This window comes from Natrix helvetica (genome assembly GCF_964273705.1).
Source record: "Natrix helvetica genome assembly, chromosome: 2".
Lineage (NCBI taxonomy): Eukaryota > Metazoa > Chordata > Lepidosauria > Squamata > Natricidae > Natrix > Natrix helvetica.
In genome coordinates, this window is record NC_138552.1 from 33,092,508 (window position 1) to 33,114,430 (window position 21,923).

The following is a 21,923-nucleotide window of genomic DNA, read 5'->3' on the forward strand; positions in this document are numbered from 1 at the left end:
GGGGGGGGATGGCAGAGGAGCTGCTTTCAAGCCACTGGAAAAGATATCCAGTCCAACTTTTGTGTGTGTGTGGGGGGGTTTGTTTGAGAGTGAGTGAGAGAGGGAAGGGGTAGGAGAGATAGTCCAATCCAACTTCTGTGTGTGTGTGTGTGTGTGTGTGTGTGTGTGTGTTTGAGAGAGGGGGAGGAAGGGAGAGAGGGAGGAAGGAGGGGAAGGAGAAGAAAAAGAAAAAGAAAGAAGGAGCAAAGGAGAAAAACAAATGCTGTCGCTTTAAATTGGAACTGAGCATGCCTGGCTGTGGAATTCTGGGAGCTGAAGTCCACAAGTCTAAAAATATTTGAAACCCAGCACTGTGTCAGTGCCTCACCAGTCATAAACCTCACCGCACGTCACTGGATAATCCTATACACTTTATTATTTGTATTTATAAAATATTCAAAAAAATATAGGTAATGCTTTGCAGATGATATAAAACTAAGTAAAATAACTGAAAATCTGATTGAATTTTATACGCTGTGAAAGATTAGAAGAACAAATGCCTTCGTAAGGGGGAAGAAAATAGAGACATAAAATTCAAAACAACTTAGATAAGTTGGAGAAATAAGCTGAAAATAAAGAAATGAAATAGAGATAAGAGCAAAAACCAAATACGTGATACTTATGTTGGAAAAAGATTTTGTAACAGCAGTTCATTGCATAATATAAATCTGCAGTGTGATATTGCTGCAATGAAGGGAAATGCAATTTTAGCTACATCAACAGAAATAAATTTCCAAACCATGGATAACAATGTTTGGTCCACCTTCACACTCAATATATCTAATTTGGGACACCATACTTTAAGAGTGGTTTGAGACAAAATGGAACCAATTGAGGAAAAGGCAAGAAAAATTATTAGAAGACTAGAAATTAATTAATTCTATAAAGAGAGATTAAAAGAGTTTTGTATGTTTCCCCTGAGAGACATGATAATGATGTGAAAATACTCTACAAATACCTGAAAGTATGTCACAAAAAGATCGTGACCTGAAATAATGAATTTTAGCTATAAGCTGGGGGGAGGGGGACTTGCTAACATTATAAAAAGTTCATTAGGAATCAATGATCTGAAAAGTATCCAGGTACTTTTTTCAGGGTATATTCAGAAGACATCTAGAAAGTAATTTATTTGGGATGATTCAATCTGGATTCCTGTACTGAGCAGATAGTTCTGTTCATTGAATTTGTGGTCTCAAAAGTCTCATCTAACTCTATGATTCTAAGAATATGGCCCCAGATGGCTATGGCCTCACCAGCTAGGATAATAAATTTCACTGACTCATAGATTAATCAGTCATATTTCATGTGGAATGAATTGATATAGTATGGTTAATGGATAGATCATCGTGTTGTGTGAACTTAGAATATTTTTAAATGAAATAAATAATGGACTTTAGATGGGTGTAAAAAAATCTCATTAGCTTGGCCTCTTTTAATTAGTCTTGGGAAATAAAAAAAATTCTGATCATTTTGACGGGTACCAAATACTTACTGAGATGTAGTTTTTAATTATGAGCAGTCCATTTGATTCCCATTGTTCATTAGAACTTTGATGTATTTTAAACTATAACCATAATGTGCCACAGGTAGCATACGGAGCCAATATTTGCCGGCATGTGAGCTGTCAGCTCCGGCGCGCATGCGCATGCCGGCCAGGTGATTTTTGGCCTTCCGGAGGGCCAGGGAAAGCCATTTTCACCACCGCCATCACCCCCAGGCTTCAGGAAAGCCTCCAGAACCTGGGGACAGTGAAAAACGGTCCCAATGGGCCAACTGGAAGTTCAGAAACAATCTGTTTTGGCTTCCGGAGGGCCTCCAGTGAGCTGCCCTCCCCAGGCTTCAGGAAAGCCTCCAGAGGCTGGGGAGGGTGAAAACTCCCCCCATGGGGGGGGGGTCATGCATGCATGCATGGGACGGGGGTCACACGTGCATATGCAGGTGGGTAGGGCGCAATGAATTGTGGGTGTGGGCACACGCAAACACAATTTTGGCATGCCTTTACGAAAAGGTTCGTCATCATTGAACTATAAGAATTATTGTTTCCTTGGGGATTCCACTTCCGGTTTCTGTGGATGATGGACATGCTGTCCGCCGCTCGCCGTCCTGGTGGGCCCCCCCTGACTCACGGGGGGGCACAGGGTGCCTTGTAAGGGCGTCCTGCCGAGGGGGCGGCTTGCTGGAGCCCCCTGGAGAGGCAGCGGCTGCAGGGGGGCTACCAGCTTTGCCCTAGGCACCGGGAGGCTTTTGGGGGGTGCGCTTGCCATGCGCGCCTTCGTCCTGAGGAGATTGGAAGAAAATGCTCTATGTGAAGGCAACAGCAGAAATGCGGTGAGGGGGGAATTCCCCCAGGGTCTTTTTCCTACTTCTTTGAACAATTAAGTAAACAAGGATTAGCAGCTTTCTTAAGATTCTTTGATCTCGGCAAAGTGTTAAGATTTGAGAGGGGGGTCTTTCTTCCCCCCTCTCAGAAAAGCGGCTTTAAACTATCTCACTCTCGGAGGAGAGAGAGAGAATTGGGAAAAAACTCTTTGATATTCACTTCTTTCAAGCAATGGGGTAATGACTCTCTTGAACAATTGCGAAAGAAAAAAGTGAACTGACCTAATAAACTATGAATGGAAAGTTTTTGAATGATTGTTCTCCGATCCCCTGAGAGGGCTGAGCAAAAATGGCGCTTCTTCCCCCGTTTTTGCTGCCGTTACAAATGAATTGTTTTCTTTGAAAAATCTTCTGGGTTGGAACTATAAAACCCTGGTGAACCCTAGAGGAATCTCTTTATACAATCTTCCTTGGATTGGGGAAAATTGACTACAACTAGAGGGGAGCTGTATTGAAGACTGATATCCCACACTGGATCTTGTCTGCCTGTAGACCTCACCCGACAGCGCGCTCCTATAGACGCCATCTTTTCTGTCTAGACTTATAAACTTTCTCTGAACTTTACAATGCCTGCGAAAAAGGCCCCATTCCTAAACCAGCCTTGGCTCCATCTTCTTCTGTTTCAAGTCCTGTCCCACAACAAACACAACTATCTTCCTTTTTACAACCAAAAGCCTCCGAGGGGGAACAGCAGTCTCAAGAAATGTTTCAACAAATGTTCCAGACACTCTTAAAGGGTCAGGACGAAATAAAAAAACAGTTGGTGGACTTAAGGGAAGAACTCAGAGAGAATAAACAACAGACTTTACAAAATAGCCAGAAAATAGACGCTCTGGAGGAGGGTGCTGTGGGGGTGGGAGAAGAGATGAAGGCTTTACAAAAAAAATGCTGGGATTGAGAATTATATGGAAAAAATGGAATTTGAAAGGATGTCTCTTTTTCTTAGATTTCAAAACATACCTGAAATGGAGGGTGAAGACTTAAGGGAGATTATGATAACAATGCTAGCCGATTATATTAAAAGAGATAAACAACAGCTAGGGTGGGATATGGATTTGATATATAGAATTAACTCAGCATATGCTAGAACACACAATGTTCCAAGGGAAGTTCATGTTAAATTTTTTAGAAAGACTACAAGAGATGAGATTCTAGGAGTTCAAAGGGGGGAACCTTTAAGATATAAGGACAAAGAAATAACCATTCTGAAACAGATACCAAAAAGAATAAGAGATAAGAGGAAGAAATTCTTCTTTCTAACTAAAAGATTATATGAAAAAAATATCTGGTTCAGGTGGTTAATTCCAGAAGGCTTGTTGATTTTCTGGGAGGGGGGTAGAGTGAGAATTAATACAGTAGTGGAGGCAGAAGCCTTCATGGAAAAACACAAGAACCTCCTAGACGAAACAAGGGACAGTGCACAAGACATGAAGAGGGGAGGAGCCATGGCTCAGCCAACAGACAGGGGAGAAGAGACAGCAATGAGACTTAGGTCACAGAAATGATTTAAAAACACATTGCAATTGTTAACACAATGAAATGGTTAGAAGTGATATATAGTATGGTTGAAGATGTTAAAGAATTTGAAGTAAACCTAAACTGCTAATATGTATGTAATAATGATATTTTGATATATATAAAATAAGAGAGAGATGTAAGACCCCGGGGAAGTACCACCTTCCGTATGATGTAGCTGTCAAAAATTTTCTCCACATTTATGTACCCTTTTCCCCAAAATACTTGAAAAATCAATAAAACTTTTTTTAAAAAAAGAATTATTGTTTCCTTGTTTCCCTTTTTTCCTTGCCAGTGATTTTTCTTTTCTTTCTCCATTTTATCTTTTTGAAATGGTGACCCTGATATAAAGGGCTCTTTTACTTACTTACTTTACTTTATTTAGATTTCTAGACCGCCCCCTCTCCCGAAAGTTGTTTCTAATAGGTGCCTTTTCAGCTTAAACAGTCTCAGAGAATCCTTTTAATACATAAAACAATTCATTCCAGTTAAATGTTCAATTTTTAAAAAGACCTCTCATGCATAAACCCAAATATAAAAAAAAAGCTGCTCCTTTTACCATAGTATAGGAATGCTATGTCAATTATTCTCATAACCCATCCACTCAACCCTAAGAATTACAGAAAAGATGCTCAGAATTCCATTTGGAGATAGAAACAACCCCCCCCCCCCAAAAAAAAAAATTCTGAATAGAAAGTTAGATATTAGATAGGAAAATAGAAATTCTGGATGGACAAGTGTGTAAACATTTCTGCAGTATTTCTAATTTGTTCTAAGTAACTTATTTATTTCCCATTTTCTTTAAAAAAAAGATGAAGTATGTATGTATGTTAATAGGTAGATGCTCATTTGTGGATATTGTTGTCATTTATATCAGGGAGATTAGTTCCCAGAATAGAGGTTTGTGTAAAAATAGAAAACTATATTAAAAGTCCTGGACACATCGTATCTATCCCCAAAATATGACACTTTTCCTGGCATCCAACATCTGGGCTTACATAATGAACACTTCCAGTTCTGTTGAATAGTAATTGACTGCTCAGAGAAAAGAACCTTTTTGGTGGTAGCTGATGGGTGTATCTCTTATTAAAATGTAAAACTGTTTACTGAAAAGGTCACAGTATGCTTGTTTTGTTCTAGAATGCAGTTAACTTAAGTTCACTTCACTTTGGGGGTGGGTTTTTTTTTGGAGTTTTATTAAATGACTCTATTTACCATTAAAATGATAAAAACTAATACCAAAAGACCAAGAAAAATAGAAAATGCAGAAAAAATTAGAAAAGAAAATTTAAAAACTTTGGTAAAGAAAAAGAAAAGAAATATATAAAGAAATGACTTTCCTCTTCATCACAAGTAAAAATTATTTTAGTAGCATATCACCTTCTCTTTTTAAAAAAAAATCTTTCCTATATCTTAACTATTAAAAAAATATTTAAAACCTCTTGTTTCGGTCCTTATCAGCAAAATTCCATCAAGGGTTATCAGCAAGAACAACATATTTCTATTTAACTGATCAAATACATCTATTTTACACTCCTTTTTAATTTGATTTTTAGTTCAAATAAGGTTCCTTGAACTTGATTTCTATTCATTTTTCTTTGTTCCCACCCAAAAACAAAAATCTTCAAAACTTCAACAATCTTCTTTTGTAAATCAAATATGGGAAAATATTTAGGTTGCTCAATTGCTTTGTTGGGATGCAGTGGCTCAGTGGCTAAGACGCTGAGCTTGCCAATTGAAAGGTCGGCAATTCAGTGGTTCAAATCCCAGTGTTGCGTAAATGGGGTTAGCTCCCATTATTTGTCCTAGCTTCTGTCAACCTAGCAGTTTGAAAGCAGGTAAAAATGCAAGTAGAAAAATAGGAACAGCATTCAGTGCACCTTTGGCATTTAGTCATGCTGGCCACATGACCACAGAGATGTCTTTGGAAAGCACTGGCTCTTCGGCTTTGAAACGGAGATGAGCATGGCCCCCTAGAGTCAGGAACAACTAGTGCATATGTGTGAGGGGAACCTTTACCTTTATTGCTTTGTTATTTATACATCCTGTTTAATTATTAAGATATCCACTGGCTTTTTTCTTTTTTTGGTATGCCCAATGTAGCATCTTTTTCCATATCATTTTTGTAGGTAGTCATTTTTAAACCAATTTTCAGATTAGTCTCAATCACATTATAGTTTGTTCCTCTTTCATAATATATTTTGAACACAGGCTCTTTATACAGGCAGACATTCTTAAAATTAACTTTGGAGGCCATTGTTCAAAAATATCATTCAAATATCCAGTGGTAAAATATTTTGCTTCATTCCCTATTAATAAGTCAAATTTAAGTGTTCTTATTCTTTAATTATAATCTTTAGTTTGTTCTGGTTCCTTCTAGTGTCCAATGCTTAAAGGCTTATCCTATCTTTTTTTTTTTTTTAAAGAGTATTCAAGCATTTTCCTATTGGAAGGATGCTTTACTATTCATTCCAAAATGTTATTTCAAATCTATCTGGCTCCTTAGTCTGTTTACAGCTTTTCAAAATCAAAGTTAAAATTACCATCTTGGTTTTTGTCCCATTTTTTTCCTAAAATCTCTACACTTGTGTTTATTTTTTCCCCCCACTGAGGATCTAAGGAAATTCGCTTGGTGCTCTAAAATATACTAATCCAAAAGTTCCTAATAGCTGAAAAGTAGTTAACAATCAAGATCCAAAAATGAGTAGAAAAGAAAGTAGGCAAATCTAGTCCTTTTTCAAGGTACTGACGGTGGTTACAGTATGGTAAAATGGATATTCCTTAATCTTCCAGAGCTTTAAACCCATCAGAGATCACTATCTTGCATTCTCCTACTGGGGAGCAACTATCTGGAGCACTTGTGGATGATCTCAAGTCCACTCCTTGTCCGGACAGGAATTATAAAGAGCTGGACTATTCACTCATTCTGCTGTAGTTGTCAACTCTGCTTTTAGCAGAACCATCCTCATTTTGCCCTTTCATCCTTTTAAATCCAAATCAATTAATTTTTAATGCAAATTGCAGTTTATTTTCATTTTTAATAAAGTATTTCCATACTTCCATGATTCATGTTAAGAAATATTAACATTTTAAAAAGTATTAAAGAGCATCTATTCAGATCTTGTGTAGCCTGAATGGAACATCTGATGATCTGGTATGTATGTATGTGCTGTGGCCCAGCAGGATCCGTTGGAGCTGCTGAGGGACTCAGATAGCGACTAATCCTATGAGTCGGCTATGGAAGATGTGGAGGACCCCGGGCAGGGTTCAGACTCAGAGCAGGAACCAATTGGCGCACCAGGCGAACCTGGTGGAACGCCCCCCCTCGCCACGGCTGCCACGTGATCTTCCATAGACAGCCGGGCATCAAGGAGGACGCCCAAATTGCGCGCCCCTTCCACCGGGGCTAATTGAGGCATGGAGCGGTGGGGAAGATCAAAGGGAGTTGGTCCCTGACGCCAGGCAACAGAGGGCAGAGAAACGGAGGCAGCAGTTACGGAGACAGACTCATAAGAGATAATCAAGCTCAGGTGGTTGTGGCTTGGCCCCTCCCAAGAGAGTATATAAGAAGAGACTTTGGGAGGAGTCCTTTTGCAGGACACAACCGTTCGTAACAATCTGGAGAAACTCTTGTCTGCATCTGTTGGAGTCTGGGTTGCTGCCAATGTCTTGCCTGTGAGTCGTGTTTGGGCTTTCAGCCAACAGGATTATAATTACTGTAAATAAAGAGTGCCAAACAGCTAAGCCTGTGTCGGCATTCATTACCGGAGGGAGGGAGGCCAGAACATGTATGTATGTACGTACGTACATACATACATACATACATACACAGGCAGAAAACACAGGCAGAAAACTGGCAAATGTGTATCACACACTAAAATAGTTTGTTATTAAATTATTTTAGAAGTTTAATAAAGAAGAGTCTTTTCTGCCATGGCTCCTAACCTCTGGAATATTGTGCCACCCAGAGGTGGGTTGCTGCCGGTTCGGCCCGGATTGGTCGAACCGGTAGTAGCAGTGGCGGGTAGGCGGATGCGCAGAAGCATCACGGGAGCGCACCTGAACTGATAGTAAAGAAACTGGCAATCCACCTCTGGTGCCACCCCAAGGTGAAATCCACAGCCACTCTTTTGGCCTTCCAAAGTGACTTGAAAACACGGTTCTGCCACCTGGCCGGATTGCCAAAGGAGTGTGTGGCATTCTGGAGATGGTTAATCCTCTCCAGAATTTCTTCCCGGTGCACGCTTTGCTGCCTTTCCTCTCCATTTTGGTCAATTTAATTTTCATTGAATTTTAAAGTTCAGATCTCTATTTATTATTTTAATGTTTTATACGGCATTTGTATTAAATAAAGGTAAGGCACCTAGAGTCACCTTTGGTGAGATGGGTGGCATATAAATTTAATTAAACAATGAATTAAAGATTGGATCAAACTAAAAGGAAGAAGGGTCATAGAAATATGTGGTTTATATGAGATGGCGAACAATGTTCATTACAAAAAAAAAGCAGGAATAATCTGTTCAGTGGTTAAGCTGGCACTATTTTATCTATTTCAAAAACTGGCTGAAACATCCAGGGTGGAAAACTAGACTCCTGAAAAGCAAAATAACTTCTCTTTGAGTTGAGTCCAGTCCTGAAATGATGTTGCAATTAGTTATTGCCTGAAAGCTGTGTGGGTTGGTTTCCTAAATCAAATTACTACAACATGGTTTGAATTCAAGAAAGTTAACAAGCAATGTTCAGCTATAAAAAATTATGCTGCAAAACTGCAGTAAGACAAAACAGTCCTGATGAAGTTGCTGTGGCAATCATGTTTACAGCCATTTAATCAAAGGGCTTGAATTTAAGACAGGGGTGTCCAAACTTGGGAACTTTAAGATGCTGGCTGGGGAATTCTGGGAGATGAAGTCCACAAGTCTTAAAGTTCCCAAGTTTGGACACCCCTGATTTAAGAGGTTACTTTCCTTTGAATTATGTTTTGAATCCAAGACAATGTTTTTATAGGCTCTGAAAGCAGAGAAAAGAATGCCTAAATTATTTGCTTTAGCTGCAGCTTGGATTAGGCACGCATAGGCTCTACAATATTAGCCTCCTTCATAAGCCATTCCTCTCAACTTTGTGTACATTCCTGGAGGGGAAGAGAATTGTAAAAGCTAGTCCTGTCCTGCTCAACCTAACCCTGTACGTTGTGAAGGCACTTGGATGAATATAGTTGGAAAATTCTTCCTGCAATTGGTAACTCTACTCCATTGGAATACCGATAATAGTACAGAGATGTGCCTACTGAACTCTAAAAATGATGGGGCGGGGGATTGGCTTGAAAACAATACTGGAAGCAGGTCTATTAGCTAAAAACCTTTAATCCTTTATCTGCTGAAGATATTACCTAGCCTGGTAAAGAAATGTTTGGAAACCAATCCACAAGCTGGGAAAACGAAACTTCACTCTCACCTTAATCCTTCCCGCAAATTCTTTGAATGTGTAAGTTATATTGTAAACTGCATGATATCAATTTGTTCAAAGTCATCTCTCCTGATACCAGAAATGCTGCAAAGCAAAGGGCCAGCCATTAGAACCATCTTTATTTGTTAGAACAGGGGTGTCAAACTTAAGGCTTGGGGGGGTGCGGATCCGGCCCATGGGGTGCTTAGAAATAGTGAAGGACCAGCCCACGGTGCCTCTTCCAGTGAAAAAGGAGCTTGCAAGGGCTGTGTGTGGCCCTCCCAAGCTTTATTTTCACTGGCAGAGAGTTGCAGGAGGCTGTCAGAGCCAAAAACGGAGTTTGGGAGCCCATTTTCACTGGCAGAGTACTTGGGCCAGCACAGGCATCCCTGACAAAAGTGATGTCATGCTGGTCATGCCCACCCTGGCCACACCCACCCTGGCCACACCCACTTCCCTCCTAAGGTCAAACACAACCCTGGTGCGGCCCTCAATGAAATTGAGTTTGACACCCCTGTGTTAGAATGCTTCTGGATCCTGTGCCTTTTAGGGTTTCTCAGAAATGGATGGGGCAATACAGAGTTATACATAGAGGAGCTTTTCCTCCCATTTTGTATTATTTTATACGAGCAGGCATATACATTGTTTAAATAAATAAATGTTTCACCGTTGTGACACAAGCTCCTTTAGTTCTTGACTCATGACATCAAGTGAAGCATCCAATCCTGTGGACATTCTGGGCAATAGCTTTCACCAGTACTTTGATTAGTGGTGTGTCCCTTTGCTTTTCAAAAAGACCAGCTGAAGTGGTAAACAATATCAACAACCACATTTATGAGACTTGTTTCTCAAACTTCCCAATGTACACGTTGGGTCCAAAGGTAGCTTGTTAGTGATGTGGGGATTTCATTTCTGAACATGGTTAATCACGCCCTCTTACTAGAGAATCATATCTCTTCTGTAGGACCCAATGCTATGAATAGAGGAATGAAGCTTAAACATAGTATCTCCTTGAGATACGTTGATAGCTCCTATTTAGAATACAATCACCCTCATCCTGATAATTTGGGGTTGCTTCTCATCCTTAAGAATAGGTTTTGGAAATATGCTGGCAGTTTAAATGGAGAGAATTGCTTTGGTCTCAGGATTCAACTTTTAATTTTAAATAGTTCATGAAGCTGGGAAATCAACAACTGAATTTATTATCTGAAGCAAATAGCGCTGCAATCTTTTCAAGCTGAGTAGCTTTGGATGTGGTTAGTGCCTAGACAGAAGATTGGCTAATAATTATGGATATACATTTTGGATATAAATACAAGAAGAAATAGGCTAAGTTATGAAACCCAAGGATTTCAGTGTCTCTGTCAGTATACAAAATATGAGGAATGAACAAGAAGAATTAAATGTCTTAATGTGAAAAATATAAATACAACTTAGTATACATTACTAAAAGCCAGTGGGGAAAACCATTGGGATGAAAATATTAATGTAATTTATTAAAATGGAAATCACCAAATAATGGAGGAGGAGCAGTGGTTTTATATGCGATGGCAGGAATCTGAACATTTGGAATATTTGGAGCATGAGGAAGAGAAAACAACAAGATTTTATCAATGTGCTATAGAACACAAGCCAGGCAGAAGATCTGGACTAGATTACAAACCTTTCAAGGAATAGAGACAAAGTAGTAATTGGAGCCTTCAAAAACCCAGACATTAGTTGGAAAACCAATTCAGCTATGACTTCAAGATCCCATAAATTCTTCAGAGATGCTGCTGATTATTTTCCAAGAGGCTAAAATAGAAATTAGATTATCTCTCCTATATCAGATCCTAACCAATAGGGAAGAGGCAGTTGAAGTGGGAACTTTGAGAGGAAGTGACGGTGTTAACTTGGGTTTCAAGAAACTACAGAAAGAGAAGTTGAAGTTCTAGATTCCATGAGAATCAGCTGAGAAGTCATAAGTGAATTTATGGACAGAAATTGTTACATTAAAGGTCAGACTAGAGGATTGGAACCTCTAAAGAAAAATATACTGAAAATAGATTTGCATAGCTTTCCAATGACAAAAAAAAATGGAAGTTAGCTTAGAAAAAAGTTGTGGATAAAAATGGATTTAAAAGAGACAAATATATAAAATGGAAGACAAGTATAATTACCAAGGAGGAATACCATAAATGTTTCAGGAGAAGACAATCAGATCACTCTCCTGTTCATTAAATAATCTGCACATTTATTTATTTATTTATTACTTGAACTTATTAGTCGCCCCCTCTCCCCACAAGGACTCGGGGCGACGTACAAAAGTATTATATAGCGTACAGAGGAGGTAAGAATAAATAAATAAGTTACAATACCTAAAAAAGTTAAAACCCCAGTGAAATTAACCCTTAAAAACTAAAATTACCAATTAAAAATGCCCTGGGCTGGAGAGATTGTAGTATTATGCCAGGTCAGCTAGTCGAAACAGGTAGGTTTTCAGCTTCATACGGAAGGAGCGAAGGTCGGTTGTTGTCCTGATGTCTGGGGGGAGGTCATTCCAAAGGGTGGGGCCCACTACAGAGAAGGCCCTACTCCTGGGCGTCGCCCTCTGGCACTCTCTGGAGGACGGCACCCGGAGTAGTCCCTCTCTGTGTGAGCGGACGGGTCGCAGGGATGTATGGGGCAGGACGCGATCCCGCAGGTAACTAGGCCCTGTGCCATGGAGCGCTTTGAAGGTGGTAACCAGCACCTTGAAGCGCACCCGGTAGGCCACAGGAAGCCAGTGCAGCTCGCGCAGGATGGGTGTTATATGGGAGAACCTCGATCTCCCCATAATTACCCGCGCAGCTGCATTCTGGACCAACTGCAGTCTCCGGGTGCACCTCAAGGGGAGCCCCATGTAGAGAGCGTTACAGTAGTCCAGGCGAGACGTCACCAGCGCGTGAGTGACTGTGCGCAAGGCCTCCCGGTCCAAAAGGGGCCGCAATTGGCACACCAGGCGAACCTGGTGGAACGCCCCCCTCGCCACGGCTGCCACGTGATCTTCCATAGACAGCCGGGCATCAAGGAGGACGCCCAAATTGCGTGCCCCTTCCACCGGGGCTAATTGATCGTCCCCGATGGCCAGCGATGGCATATGCTGGTTGAACCGGGAAGCCGGAAGCCACAGCCACTCTGTCTTGGAGGGGTTGAGCCTGAGCCTGTTGTCATCCATCCAGACCCGTACGGCTTCCAGACACCGGGACATCACTTCAACAGCCTCGTTGGGGTGGTTTGGGGTGGAAATGTACAGCTGAGTGTCATCAGCGTACAGATGGTATCCCACCCCAAAACCACGGATGATCTCGCCCAGCGGCTTCATATATATGTTGAACAGGAGAGGCGAGAGGATCGACCCCTGTGGGACCCCACAGATAAGGGGCCTCGCGGTCGACCTCTCCTCTCCTGCCAACACACATTGCGTCCGGCCAGAGAGGTAGGAGCGGAACCATCGTAATACGGTGCCCCCGACCCCCAACCCCTCCAGACGGCACAATAGGATACCATGGTCGATGGTATCGAAGGCCGCCGAGAGGTCTAATAGGACAAGGATGGAGGAACAACCCCCATCCTTTGCCCTCCAGAGATCATCCACCAACGCGACCAAGGCTGTCTCCGTGCTGTGACCGGGTGGGAAGCCGGACTGGCGCGGGTCTAGATAATCAGCTTCCTCCAGGTGGCGCGGAAACTGCTGAGCCACCACACTCTCAACAACCTTCGCTAAGAAAGGAAGGTTGGAGACAGGACGGTAATTTGCTAGCTCCGTTGGGTCCAGAGAAGGCTTCTTGAGCAGGGGCCTCACCACCGCCTCTTTCAAGGCGGTTGGTAAAAGGCCCTCACCCAGCGAAACGTTCACCAGCCCCAGTAGCCAGCCTCGTGAGCCCTCCCAGGAGGCCAGTACCAACCAGGAGGGACACGGGTCCAATAAACATTAACCTATCCCATTTGCAAGTCCCCCCCCAAAAGGCACCCCTGTTTTAAGAATCACATTAATTTTAATCAGTGGATTCATTAAAACATTTTCAAAGGCTCTCATGAAAGCCCCAGAAAATTCTGGTTAATGAATAGCAAGAGTGCACTCACAAGGTCTCAAACTGCTTCTGAATCATTTTGGAAGTGTGTACAGCTGTACTGATTAGTCATGCACAGAGTTGGATTATTAGTGGGATCTACCACAATACCAGTCTTTCCACTAATAATTCTCAGTTCAATAAACCACCCTGCAATTTGTTCATAATGTTTTCCTCATCTGCACACTTATAAACTGTTTCAATCCAGTATTGTCTACGTATCGCAAGTTTGGCGCTTGAAGAGCGGGTTTTTTCCCCAGCCAATCACTGCTCTGTCCAAACTAGCGAATCAGCTGAGTACAGAGAATATTAACCAATTATTGCTCATTTTTTCCCGTTTCAAATTGACCAATTGTTGACTGTGCAGCCTTCAGAGGATCAAGCACTGTGAGATTTCTTTTTTTAAAAAAAAAGTCTTCCATCACAATGAAGAGAAACAACTACATTTTTAAAAACGATTCACATCGTTCATGTATTTGTCCTAATGTATTTGTGTACTGTATGTTTGTTTGGTAGTTTGTAAAATATTTCTGCTAATAATCTATAACAAGGGTGATTTCAGGAAAATACTTCATTGATTTACGAAATTATTGATAAATGCATTGCACAGCCCCAAAAGCGTTCTTTTCCCCATTGTGCAGATAAGGTTCTTGTAGGTAGGTAGGCCTGTTAATGCTTTATCTATGCAAATCCAGAGAAGATCGTATAAAAGTAGTGTGCAGGAACAGACTAAACCTCTGGAATTGCCAATAAAGCAAAGCAATTGTACATGAATGAGCATGTTAAGATGACCTAAGAAAACCTTTTAAAAGCCACATCAGGTTCTTCAGAGGATTGAAGTGTTGCCTGAGTGCTTCAAGGAATTGTACTTTGTTCACACCAACTCACTTTATGAGTTCAAATACTTTGCATGGCCCTATTTTCTAGTAATATAAATGTAAATATTGTGTTGATTGAAGCCTGCATTCAGCACTGTGTTCTCATTAAAAAGCTCATTTTAAAAAAGTGCCGCTAGATGAACCATCTGCATAAAATGTGGTAGAATGGAATGGCTTATATTTTGGGTATCTGCTTCCATAATGATAGCCCCCAGGAAAGAGGCAATCTTTTTTTTTGGGGGGGGGGGCAATATCCTTTCTGAATTTCTTAATTCAAGCCAAATTCCCATGATGTTAGTGAGCCACTGGTCTTGGCCTTCATCAGTAGTTCACGCTTTTGCATCATATTGATATATGTAGATCCATTGATTTCTGCTTCCATAAAAGACCAGACCGACTGCTCAAATAGTCATTTCAAGGGGAGGTGGAACAAGATGAAAGCAGTGAGTGAATAAATGATTCCAAGGGGAGGAGGAAGGAGGAGGGGGGGAGGGGAAGAGGAGGAGGAGGAGGAGGAGGAGGAGGAGGAGGAGGAGGAGGAGGAGGAGGAGGAGGAGGAGGAGGAGGAGAAAAAAGAGGAGGAGGAGGAGAGGGAGAGGGAGAAGAAGAAGAAGAAAGAGGAGGAGGAGAGGGAGAGGGAGAAGGAGAGGGAGAAGGAGGAGAAGAGGAGGAGGAGGAGGAGGAGGAGGAGGAGGAGGGGGAGAAAAAAGAGGAGGAGGAGGAGGAGAGGGAGAAGGAGAAGAAGAAGAAGAAAGAGGAGGAGGAGGAGGAGAGGGAGAGGGAGAGGGAGAAGAAGAAGAAGAAGAAGAAGAAGAAGAAGAAGAAGAAGAAGAAGAAGAAGAAGAAGAAGAAGAAGAAGAAGAAGAAAGAGGAGGAGGAGGAGGAGGAGGAGGAGGAGGAGGAGGAGGAGGAGAAGAAAAAGGAGGAGGAGGAGGAGGAGGAGGAGGAGGAGGAGGAGGAGGAGGAGGAGGAAAGGGAGAAGGAGAAGAAGAAGAAGAAAGAGGAGGAGGAGGAGGAGAGGGAGAGGGAGAAGGAGGAGGAGGAGGAGGAGAAAAAAGAGGAGGAGGAGGAGGAGGAGAGGGAGAAGGAGAAGAAGAAGAAGAAAGAGGAGGAGGAGAGGGAGAGGGAGAGGGAGAGGGAGAGGGAGAAGGAGAAGAAGAAGAAGAAGAAGAAGAAGAAGAAGAAGAAGAAGAAGAAGAAGAAGAAGAAGAAGAAGAAGAAGAAGAAGAAGAAGAAGAAGAAGAAGAAGAAGAAGAAGAAGAAGAAGAAAAGACATCAGTTACTGACATGTTAAGAAAAGCTCTCATTTCACACTAATTCCATTTGGAATTTGGAATTATTTGCCTATTCCCATCTTTTAGTCTGCTGAGCTTTAAAGTAAACCCTTTGTTTTATGAACTGGAATGAATTCAAGTAACCACAAGTTTAGTATGAACAGCAGGAATGAAGTGGCTAACAGAAAAACTCTGGCATATATATGCATATTATTCTTACAGTCAAAAATATATAACCACTGGTCAAAATATATTTTTCATAAGTCTTTCAGCTTATTTTTTGCCTGTCTTTTTCTCTCTGCATTCCTTCTATAATGCATTCCTTTGGATTTATTTTAATAACATTTCATATTGCTTTTTATTAATTTCTCATAAATCACTAACATTAACTCTTCCTTAAACTAGTTGACCTTGTGTCACAATACTTGATCCAGAGAATTTGCTGTGCTTAAAGTGTTTAAGAGTTTCTGGTCGGTGGGGGGGGGGGCAGGGGGGAGAGATTATTACTTTTCTTATACTTGCCTGATATAAATGCCAAAACTATCATCACTGTCTGAAAAGAAGAGAATATTGGTTTATATCACATTATTTGCTAAATTGTTTTCAGATGATGAATATGGTTGTTTTACGTCTTGGAAGAAAATTCTAACGCATTATATATTTCAAAATTTGAATGCATATAATGTTTCATGCTGTTCCATTTACAACTTTCTGTTCAGCAGTTTATCAAAAGTGTGTCCCTGTCTAAAGGCCAACAAGATCTCAAGGTTCCTAGAAGCTGGATTTGTTGGGAACATGCCATGGAAACGATAAATGCTATTTGTTCTTGTCAAAGCACAAGGCTGGTGAAACTCCTTGAAACAGAATTACGCTGCTAATAAATACATAAATCAATTAATCATTTGGAAAACACCAATTCAGAAATTAGAGACTCTACACAGTTAGTATAATGCCATGTAGAAAACAGCCTCATATTTTGAGGTATACAGTAATAATCCAGTCAGAGAGATTTGCCTAACATTCATCTAGTGATATTTTTAATGCTAAACAATCACCTTTATATTTTTATGAATTTTTATACATGTTTGCTGTTCTGCATAATTGTAATACAATTTTATTTCTAAACATTCCATACACATAAATATAGAATAAATTTCTCTTTTGGAATAAAAGTGATAATTCTTGTGATCTCCAGAACTATCTTGCTGTGGTACCTCAGCAAACCTGATTTTCCTTTGTAATACTATATTTTGGACATGGGATTCTGGAAAATATATGTTTTACAATAATACTGATATGACAACAACAAATACTATCTTCCAAAATTTCAATAATGAAAAATATTACTTTTCCTGTGAGATTAATGTGTTGTTTATGGGTTATATTTTTCTACTGCTGATTACATTTACTGGAACTGGATCCTTATCACCAGCAGAACCTTAGGAAACTGGATTTTATAATCCTCTCATCTGTGTAATCTATTTCAATCTAAATGCAGCAAAGTCTGAAGCATTCCACATGTCAAATTTAAACTTCATAGACATAAAACTTTCATTGTAATGTGCTTGGACAAAGTTCTCATTATAAACTTAGCATTTTAAAATATAAATTCAAACCCTACCAATTCAATTAGGGAAAGGGGGATTTCTTCATCAGATGTTAGTCATCCCAATAAGATTTTTCCAAGAAGTCAATTTCCTTGGATTAAATCAGTTCTGAAACATTATTCCTTCTATAACCTTATTTGACACTGTGTTGATAAAACAACTCTAGGAAATGAGATTGGCGTTATGCTTCATTGACACTTACCAATACTCATTTTTCAGGAGACAAGCAGTGGTGGGATTCGAAATATTTTACTACTGTTCTGTGGGCATGGTTTGGTGGACATAGCAGGGGAAGGATACTGTAAAATATGCATTCCCATCCTACTCCAGGGGAAGGATCTCCATTTCCTCCCCACTTCAGGGGAAGGTTATTGCAAAATCTCCATTTCCTCCCAATCAGGTGGGATTTGTGAGGCAGAGAATAGATGGGGTGGGACCAGTCAGAGGTGGTATTTACTGGTTTTCTGAACTACTCAAAATTTTCCCCAACAATCTGGATCCCCATTTTACCAAACCGGTTTTCCAGAACTGGTCAAAACCTGCTGAATACCACCTCTGGAGACACCTATTTCTAGCATTGTCCAATGTATTCATTCTTAGACTAGTGCCCTACCTACCAATATGTATCAAAATGACTCATAAATTAATATCAGAAATAACAAAAGGGGTTTTGATGGTAGAGAATGTCTTTAGCTTAGGACTGCAGTGTTAGGTTGCAGGGGTTTTCTGAGTTTGGTTTCCCATTGGCAGATGTTAAAATACCTGCCAAGATAACATATTTAGTGCTATCATCTTGGGGAAATGAAGTTAGTTGGTCAAGTGTAGCATGTATAGTAGCTTGTTCTACTAGTCTTGTATGTGATTTGGTATATTGTGTTGTTGTTATTGTTTTCTAAATGATTGGCATGTTATCTCCTTCTACTGATGCAATACCCTTCTTGTTTATCTAAGTGTTGGTTGAAAGTCATGTAATAAAGGGGACATTTTTTAATATTATGGGTATCCCTACAGCAAAAATTAGTGCACATAACCTTAATTCTTTCTAGATTCTATAGTCATTCTACAGTAATAGACTACTTTTATAATGGTTAAATGACTGGGTTAAGAACAGACATATGCAAGTTTAAGTCTACACTCTGTCTGAACTACAGGTAGCCCTCACTTAACAACCATTTGAAGTTATGATAGCAATAGCACTTAGACTTATATACTGCTTCATAGAACTTTATAGCACTCTTCAGTTTCCGGAGTCAGCATATTGCCCCCAACAATCTGAATCCTCATTTTATCAACCTTGGAAAGATGGAAGGCTGAGTCAACCTTAAGCCAGTCAGGATTGAACTCCTGGCAGTGGAATGCAGAATTAGCCTACAATATTACATTTTAACCACTGTGCCACCATAATTGTCCAACAGCTGACAACACAGTTCTAATATTCCAATGGCCGAACAGACTTTGTAGTTGCATAACCATATTTCAAGCACTTGGCAAGTGGCTCACATTTACAGCCAGTTGCAGCATTCTATGGTCATTGACTGTAATTTATATATTTTTTACTTGTTTCCAGATTTTGGACATGTTTTTGGCAAAGATGCCCATTGGAATTGAATGCCCATTTAATGACTTCTGCCAAAAATCATTGTGCCTCAACTTACAAGCATCATAGAACATAGAATAAAAATGTTGGAAGGGAACTCGGGGGTTTCTAGGCCAACCCCCTGCTCAAGCTGGAGACCTTATACAATTTTGGACAATCTTTTCTTGGAAGCCTCCAATGATGGAACACTCACAATTTCTGGAGGTAAGGCATTCCACCATGACTTACAATAGAAATGCCAGCCTCCATTATGTAAGTTAAGGATTACCTGTAATGTACATCGGGTTAGTCATTTTCAGCCCAATGCACTTTGCAGGGTTGTTTTATCTAATTTCAGAAGCTATATATGGATAAGTAATATAAATCTCTGAAATGAATTTTTTTCTTGGAAAGGGACAAAGGAAAAAGACTAAGGGAAAGAGGAAAGGAATTTATCAAGGAGAAGGAGAGGAAAAGGAGGAGGCAGGGATGGGAGTGGAGGTGGAGGTGGTGGAAGAGAAGAAGATGGAGATGGAGAAGAAGAAGGCAGGGGTGGAGGTGGGAGAGAAGGAAATAGAGATGGAGATGGAGGAGGAGGAAGAGGAGGAGATGGAGAAGGAGAAGAAGGATGATGTGGACAAAAACCATTCCTATTTTTGGCTCTTGCTCCATACGTTTGGTTCCTCCCCACCCACCACTGATTTTCCCTGAAAGAAATGTAGCTTTTTTACCAAAACAAAGTTGCCTCTGTAAATAAACACATAATGAAATATTTCTCAAAATTACATCTCTTCCTCAAATGAACACATATTACCAGGGAAACCAGTGAGTGATTCATCAATTCACATCTATGTGAGAATTGCAGTTGCCTTGGATTAATTTGCACTTCTTTAAAAGTTTAAAATACTGTTATTAACCCTTTCTTTATTTTGTTTAATCCATCCCAGCTTTTGATGGAATCAAATTTAGAAAGGTCATAACCACTGAAAACAAATGAAACCACCAGATAGCCAAGAAGGACAATTCTCAGGTTTAGCTATTTTATCTAAATGCTATAAACAAAAGTTTATAAGGAATAGATGAGACATTCAGGTCTGACAGTTTATATGAACTTAGAAAATAAAATAAAAATAAAAATAATGCCATCTGAATTTTAACACGTTTTTCTTTCATGTTAGCCTGAAAATGTATATGTTTTAAAGCACTTACATCCAGTTTTATTATATCCTTCTTTAAAGAGGAATTTATCAAATTAGTTGAAATAGCACTCTGCTTACGAAAGTGCATTGATGTTGTGGTTTGTTCTTCTTGGGTGGCAGGAGACACGGATATGCATGGTTAACAACTCTACGTTTTGAAATGCATTATTTATTTGCTGCAGACCAGCTATTATGTTCTATAGATGTAACTCCTGCATTTAAACTTCAGCTCTGTGCTATAATTCTACAGTATTTACTTCAGGTCACAAACTAGCTTTTTAAAATAAACATTTTGTAAAAGGAATAATTGGGTCTCACTCTACTCCACTCGTTACCCTTACATAGGTCTTTATGGAACCGAACACCTTTTCATGCAGATTTTTAAAAAGTCTAAGAGGCTGCTGGCTAATAAATGTACTCCTTCTATTTTCCAAAGGCACTTCTTGTTAGATAAAGAGAGATGAAGGAAACTGAGAGTAAGAGCAGTCAACCAAAGGAACAGCTTGCCTTCAGAAGTTGTGGGACCTTCATCACTGGAAGCTTTCAAGTCATTTCTGTCAGAAATTGTATGGGGGGGGGGGTTTGGACTAGATGACCTACAAGGTCACTTCCAACTCTGTTAATCTGAACTTGGTGTTTCCAATTTTGTTTTTCTGGAAAATGTCATCCATAGAAGACCACTGTCCAACCATAGGTTTATTTCTGTGCATCAAACTAGTTGGAGCTGGCACGGCTGGTTCTGTTGAGATGGACATACCTACACATCTGAAGGATCAGGTTGTATGCTATGTGAGTTTCTCTTTAAAAATTACCTACTCCAAACAGTTGGAATGCAGATTACTCATAGATCCAGCTGGATGCAGTTCTGAAGGAATGTAGACCAACACCCCTATATGGATAGAGTTGTATCATCATTGTAAAACAGTATTGTAATCTTGAATATAAAACATTCATCTTGACATGCCAGAAATGTCTGAAGGCCAAAAAAAAATGATTTTCAGAAGCATGGATCTTAGACAGTGACGTCATATATACATTTCTTGAATGCATGAATAATTATGTTGGCATTCTACATTGGTATCATTTGGCAATTGGTGCATTTTTAATCTAGATTTCATAGCTACAGGTGGCATTGTGGCATTATCTGTCATACTTAGTTTTAAAAAGCTGGATGGCTATTACACTCGCTGAGGATATGTGGTTTTCTATGCAGATGGGTTGGAGAAAGAATGGCTCCACATAGAAAAATCCTGGAACTGAATTTGAATTTACAGGGAGGTGGGTGGGTTGTTTCTTGTTTCTGCTTAACAAGCAGGAGTAAAGTTTTTTTAGTTATTTTGCTTCTTGTCAAGGATATTTAAAATGTCATGTGTGGTCAAATAATAGGCGAGGGAGAGTTTTTAAATGATATTAGGAAGCACTTGATAAAAGTTTGGAAAGCTCACGGGATCCCATGCAAACATAAAATTCCCTTGTTCAGTTTTCAGTGATGGTTATGATGGGGCACTTCATCTGGGTAATATAAAACCAGGATTCTTAGAAGCACAGGCAAGCCATCATGATCTGATGACACATAACACTAAACTAAGATTGAGGCAGGATGCAGTCTTGCTCCTGCTGACCACTTGAGGCTGCTGAAGATGTGCAGACTCACTGACTACTTTTTTCAGGGCTATTTGGCTATTAGCAGAGCAGAGCAGAGAGTAAGATGTTTCAAATTTTACTGTATAATCCACATCTCATGCTAGCCCAGCACATCTGGAAGCATCCCCAAGGGAATTGCATGATGGGGAAAGCTCTTTAGCCACCAGTTCTATTCCGCAGAGTTTTCCCATGGGATCAGAGAGTTGTTGGGAGAAGTGTGGAGAAGCAACTCTTCATTTATTTATTCAGATCTATAGGTCTCCAAATCCAAAGACTTCT